This window comes from Arachis hypogaea, chromosome 16 (genome assembly GCF_003086295.3).
Source record: "Arachis hypogaea cultivar Tifrunner chromosome 16, arahy.Tifrunner.gnm2.J5K5, whole genome shotgun sequence".
Taxonomy (NCBI): domain Eukaryota; kingdom Viridiplantae; phylum Streptophyta; class Magnoliopsida; order Fabales; family Fabaceae; genus Arachis; species Arachis hypogaea.
Genome location: NC_092051.1, coordinates 95,527,476 through 95,534,370, shown reverse-complemented (window position 1 = coordinate 95,534,370; position 6,895 = coordinate 95,527,476). Strand labels below are relative to the sequence as shown.

The 6,895-nt window shown below is 39.2% G+C and overlaps 1 non-coding gene across 1 annotated transcript; it reads left to right on the top strand.

Moving 5' to 3' along the window:
* Positions 1-2,604: 2,604 nt before the first annotated feature.
* Positions 2,605-2,712, top strand: LOC112760996 (small nucleolar RNA R71). Its single transcript, XR_003181406.1, has one exon. It is a non-coding gene; the product is annotated as a small nucleolar RNA R71 (small nucleolar RNA).
* The last annotated feature ends 4,183 nt before the right edge of the window (positions 2,713-6,895 follow it).

Sequence of the window (6,895 nt, the reverse complement as noted above, 5' to 3'; positions counted from 1 at the left end):
TTTCCATCTCCCATGACTCGGATGTGGAAGCTCTTGTCTTCCCTTTCCCTCTTCTAGAGGATTCTCCGGTCTTAGATGCCATCAATGGTAATGGAAAAACAAAAAAGCTATGCTTTTACCACACCAAACTTACAATATTGCTCGCCCTCGAGCAATAAACAAAAGAATAGAAGGAGAAGAAGAAGAAATATGGAGAGGGAGAGGGATATGTGGTTTCGGCCAAGAGGAGTGTAGAGGGGTGTGTTGTGTGAATTTGATGAAGAATGGAGGTCTTTATATAGGGAAGGGAGGGGGGTATTGGTTCGGCCATATGGGTGGGTTTGGGTGGGGAATTGGTTTTGAATTTTGAAAGTAGGTGGAGTTTATGAGGTAGGTTTATTGGGAAGAGTGGATGGATGTGAGTGGTGAAGGTTTAGTGGGGAAGAGAGCTTGAGGTGATTGGTGAGGGGTTTCTAGGGAAGAGTGTTTATGGGGTTGTGTGAAAGAGAGTGGTGAGAAGAAGTGAGTGGAGGTAGGTGGGGATCCTGTGGGGTCCACAGATCCTGAGGTGTTCAAGGATTTACATCCCTGCACCCATTAGGCATGTAAAAATGCCTTTGTATCCAACTCTGGGCGTTCAGCGCCAGGTTGGTGGCCATTTTGGGCGTTCAACGCCCATCTGTGTGCCATTTCTGGCGTTGAACGCCAGAACCATGCCTGTTCTGGCGTTCAGCGCCCAGAAGCTGCCCATTTTGGGCGTTCAGCGCCAGAACCATGCTCTGTTCTGGCGCTGAACGCCAGACAGATGCTCCTCCAGGGTGTGATTTTTCTTCTGCTGTTTTTTATTCCGTTTTCAATTTTTCTATTTATTTTGTGACTCCACATGATCATGAACCTAAGAAAACATGAAAAACAATAAAAATAAGAATTAGATAAAACATTGGGTTGCCTCCCAACAAGCGCTTCTTTAATGTCAATAGCTTGACAGTGGGCTCTCATGGAGCCTCACAGATGTGCAGAGCTTTGTTGAAACTCTCCAACACCAAACTTAGAGTTTGACTGTGGGGGCTCTGGTTGACTATGCTTTGAGAGAAGCTTTTCAAGCTTCCTCTCCATGGTTGCAGAGGAAGATCCTTGAGTTTTGAATACAAGGGAGTTCTCATTCCATTGAAGGACTATTTCACCTCTGTCAACATCAATCACAGCTCTTGCTGTGGCCAGGAAAGGTCTTCCTAGGATGATGGATTCATCCTCTTTCTTTCCAGTATCCAAGACTATGAAATCAGTAGGTATGTAAAGGCCCTCAACCTTTACTAATACATCTTCTACTTGTCCATAAGCCTGTCTTCTTGAGCTGTCTGCCATCTCTAGTGAGATTTTAGCAGCTTGCACCCCATAGATTCCCAGTTTCTCTATTACAGAGAGGGGCATGAGGTTTATTCCTGAACCAAGGTCACACAGAGCCTTAAAGATCATGGTGCCTATGGTACAGGGTATTATGAACTTTCCAGGATCCTGTTTCTTCTGAGGCAATGTCAGTTGATCCAGATCACTTAGTTCATTGATGAACAAGGGAGGTTCAACTTCCCAAGCATCAATGCCAAACAATTTGGCATTCAGCTTCATGATTGCACCAAGAAACTTGGCAGTTTGCTCTTCAGTGACATCCTCATTCTCTTCAGAAGAAGAATACTCATCAGAGCTCATGAAGGGCATAAGGAGGTTCAATGGAATCTCTATGGTCTCTAGATGAGCCTCAGAGTCCTTTGGTTCCTCAGAGGGAAGCTCCTTATTGACCACTGGACGTCCCAGGAGGTCTTCCTCCTTGGGATTCACGTCCTCTCCTCTCCTCATAGGTTCGGCCATGGCGCTTATGTCAATGGCCTTGCACTCTCCTTTTGGATTCTCTTCTGTATTGCTTGGGAGAGTACTAGGAGGGATTTCAGTGATCCTTTTACTCAGCTGGCCCACTTGTGCTTCCAGATTTCTAATGGAAGATCTTGTTTCATTCATGAAACTTACAGTGGCCTTAGATAGATCAGAGACTAGATTTGCTAAATTAGAAGCATTTTGTTCAGAGTTCTCTGTCTGTTGCTGAGTTGATGATGGAAAAGGCTTGCTATTGCTAAACCTGTTTCTTCCACCATTATTAAAGCCTTGTTGGGGCTTTTGATCCTTCCATGAGAAATTTGGATGATTTCTCAATGTTGAGTTATAGGTGTTTCCATAAGGTTCACCTAAGTAATTTACCTCTGCTATTGCAGGGTTCTCAGGATCATAGGCTTCTTCTTCAGAAGATGCCTCTTGAGCACTGTTGGATGCAGCTTGCATTCCATGCAGACTCTGAGAGATCATATTGACTTGCTGAGTCAATATTTTATTCTGAGCCAATATGGCATTCAGAGTATCAACCTCAAGAACTCCCTTCTTCATAGGCGTCCCATTTTTCATAGGATTCCTTTCAGAAGTGTACATGAACTGGTTATTTGCAACCATGTCAATGAGTGCTTGAGCTACTGCAGGCGTTTTCTTTAGGTGAATGGATCCACCTGCAGAAGTATCCAATGACATCTTTGATAGCTCAGATAAACCATCATAGAATATATCCAGGATGGTCCATTCTGAAAGCATGTCAGAAGGACACTTTTTGGTCAACTGTTTGTATCTTTCCCAAGCTTCATAGAGGGATTCACCTTCTTTCTGTCTGAAGGTTTGAACATCAGCTCTAAGCTTGCTCAGTTTTTGAGGAGGAAAGTACTTGGCTAAGAAAGCCGTGACCAGCTTATCCCAAGAGTTCAGGCTATCTTTGGGTTGAGAGTCCAACCATATTCTAGCTCTGTCTCTTACAGCAAAGGGGAAAAGCATGAGCCTGTAGACTTCATGATCTATTCCATTAGTCTTAACAGTATCACATATCTGCAAGAACTCAGTTAAGAACTGAAAAGGATCTTCAGATGGAAGTCCATGAAACTTGCAGTTCTGCTGCATCAGAGAAACTAACTGAGGTTTCAGCTCAAAGTTGTTTGCTCCAATGGCAGGAATGGAGATGCTTCTTCCATGTAAATTGGAATTAGGTGCAGTAAAGTCACCAAGCATCCTCCTTGCATTATTATTATTTTCGGCTGCCATCTCCTCTGCCTGTTCGAAAATTTCTGAAAGGTTTTCTCTGGATTGTTGTAATCTAGCTTCTCTTAATTTTCTCTTCAGAGTCCTTTCAGGTTCTGGATCTGCTTCCACAAGAATGTTCTTATCCTTGCTCCTGCTCATATGACAAAGAAGAAGGCACAGAAAAATAATAATAATAATGGAGATCCTTTATACCACAGTATAGGGATCCCTGTGTGAGTAGAAGGAGAGGGGGAGACAAAGAATGTAATATAATGGAAGAAACACAACTGTGAGGAGGCTAGATATGTGAGATGAGATGTTAGGATATGAATGAATAAATAGAATGAGATGGGAAAGGGAGGGATAATTTTCGAAAATTAGTTTGAAAAAGAGTTAGTGATTTTTGAAAATGGTTTTTGAAAAATGTTAGAAATTTTCGAAATTTTTTTTTTAAAATTAAAAATAAAAATAATTAGTTAATAAAAAAGAAATTTTTGAAAAAGAGGGAAGATATTTTCGAAAATTAGAGAGAGAGAGAGTTAGTTAGGTAGTTTTAAAAAAGGTTAAGAAACAAACAAAAAGTTAGTTAGTTAGTTGAAACAAATTTTGAAAAGATAAGAAGTTAAGAAGTTAGAAAAGATATTTTGAAAAGATATTTTTGAAAAAGATAAGATAAGAAGATATTTTTGAAAAGATATGATTGAAGTTAGTTTTGAAAAAGATTTGATTTTTAAAATCTCAATTAATGACTTGATTCATAAGAAATCACAAGATATGATTCTAGAACTTAAAGTTTGAATCTTTCTTAACAAGCAAGTAACAAACTTCAAATTTTTGAATCAAAACATTAATTGATCATGTTATTTTCGAAAATAACTAATAATTTTGAAAAAGATTTGATTTTTGAAAAAGATTTTGAAAAAGATAAGATTTTCAAATTGAAAATTTGATTTGACTCATAAGAAACAACTTGATTTAAAAAATTTTTGAAAAAGTCAATCCAAATTTTCGAATTTGAGGAGAGAAAAAGGGAAAGATATTTTTTTGATTTTTGAAATTTTTATGAAAAACATGAAAATTATGCAATGCATGAAATTTTTAGACCAAAACATGTGATGCATGCAAGAATGCTATGAATGTCAAGATGAACACCAAGAACACCTTGAATGCCAAGATGAACATCATAGACACAATTTTGAAAAACTTTTAATGCAAAGAAAACATGCAAGACACCAAACTTAGAATTCTTTAATGCTTAGGCACTAAGAATTCAAAAATGCATATGATAAACATGAAAAGACACAAAACAAAAAAAATCATCAAGATCAAACAAGAAGACTTACCAAGAACAACTTGAAGATCATGAAGAACACTATGAATGCATGAATTTTCGAAAAAATGCAAGATGCATATGCAAGTGACACCAAACTTATAATGTGACTCAAGACTCAAACAAGAAACACAAAATATTTTTGATTTTTATGATTTTCTAATTTTTTTTTGGATTTTTATTTTATATTTTTCGAAAAATTATTTAGAAAAAGGAAAAATAAGGATTCCAAAATTTTTAATATGAATTCCAGGAATCTTGCCATGTTAGTCTTAAAGCTTCAGTCCAGGAATTAGACATGGCTCACTAGCCAGCCAAGCTTTCAATGAAAGCTCCAGTCCAAAGCACTAGACATGGCCAATGGCCAGCCAAGCTTTAGTCTTTAACACGAGAGTATATTGATCTTGATAACAAATTGCTGCCTCAGTCCAAATAAATTTAGACATGGCTTTACAGCCAGCCAGGCTTCAACATGCTTCATGAAACACTAGAATTCATTCTTAAAAATCTTGAATAAAATTTTTGAAAACATTTTTATATTTTTCGAAAACAAAAGAGAATTTTTTTTTTTTGAAAATATTTTTGAAAAAATTTTTGAAAATAAAATAAAAAGAAGGTTACCTAATCTGAGCAACAAGATGAACCGTCAGTTGTCCAAACTCGAACAATCCCCGGTAACGGCGCCAAAAACTTGGTGCTGTTGCCGGATCAAAAGGGAATCTGGCACTGATGTTACCGGACCAAAAGCTTGCCGAAAACTCAAACAATCCCCAGCAACGGTGCCAAAAACTTGGTGCACGAAATTGTGATGTCCAGGCTCGAACAATCCCTGGCAACGTGAGCAACTTGGTACGCGTAATCGTGATTACACTTTAATTATGTAAAGTTTACGGCTCTTTCTTTCCCTGGCAATGGCGCCAAGAACATGGTGCCAATACCATGGTTCACAACTTCGATACAACTAACCAGCAAGTGCACTGGGTCGTCCAAGTAATACCTTACGTGAGTAAGGGTCGAATCCCACGGAGATTGTTGGTATGAAGCAAGCTATGGTCACCTTGTAAATCTCAGTTAGGCAGATATAAATGGATAATGGTGTTTTCGAATTTAATATAATAAATAGAATAGGGATAGGGATACTTATGTAAATCATTGGTAGAAATTTCAGATAAGCGAATGGAGATGCTTTTTGTTCCTCTGAACCTCTGCTTTCCTGCTATCTTCATCCAATCAGTCTTACTCCTTTCCATGGCTGGCTTTATGCAAGGGCATCACCGTTGTCAGTGGCTACATCCCCTCATCTCAGTGAATAATATGCTCACGCACCCTGTCACGGCACGGCTATTCATCTGTCGGTTCTCGATCATGCTGGAATAGGATTCACCCTCCTTTTGCGTCTGTCACTAACGCCCAACAATCGCGAGTTTGAAGCTCGTCACAGTCATTCAATCATTTAATCCTACTCGGAATACCACAGACAAGGTTTAGACTTTCCGGATTCTCTTGAATGCCGCCATCATTCTAGCTTACGCCACGAAGATTCTGGTTAGGAGATCTAAGAGATACTCATTCTAGCTTAATTCATGTAGAACAGAAGTGTTTGTCAGGCACGCGTTCATAAGGGAGAAGGATGATGAGCGTCACACATAATCATCACCTTCATCACGTTCTTGGGTGCGAATGGATATCTTAGAAGCGAAATAAGAAGAATTGAATAGAAAACAGTAGTACTTTGCATTAATCTTTGAGGAACAGCAGAGCTCCACACCTTAATCTATGGAGTGTAGAAACTCTACCGTTGAAAATACATAAGTGAAAGGTCCAGGCATGGCCGAGATGGCCAGCCCCCTAAAACGTGATCAAAGGATCATAAGGTAATCCAAAGATGCCTAATACAATAGTAAGAGGTCCTATTTATAATAAACTAGTCACTAGGGTTTACATGAGTAAGTAATTGATGCATAAATCCACTTTCGGGGCCCACTTGGTGTGTGTTTGGGCTGAGCTTGAGTGTAGCACGTGCAGAGGCCAATTGTGGAGTTGAACGCCAAGTTCTGTGCCAGTTTGGGCGTTCAACTCTGGTTTTGGATCCTTTTCTGGCGCTGGACGCCAGATTTGGGCAGAAGGCTGGCGTTGAACGCCAGTTTACGTCGTCAATTATTAGCCAAAGTATGGACTATTATATATTTCTGGAAAGCCCTGGATGTCTACTTTCCAACGCAATTGGAAGCGCGCCATTTCGAGTTCTGTAGCTCCAGAAAATCCACTTTGAGTGCAGGAAGGTCAGAATCCAACAGCATCAGCAGTCCTTTTTCAACCTCTGAATCTGATTTCTGCTCAAGTCCCTCAATTTCAGCCAGAAAATACCTGAAATCACAGAAAAACACACAAACTCATAGTAAAGTCCAGAAATGTGAATTTAACATAAAAACTAATGAAAACATCCCTAAAAGTAACTAGATCCTACTAAAAACATAC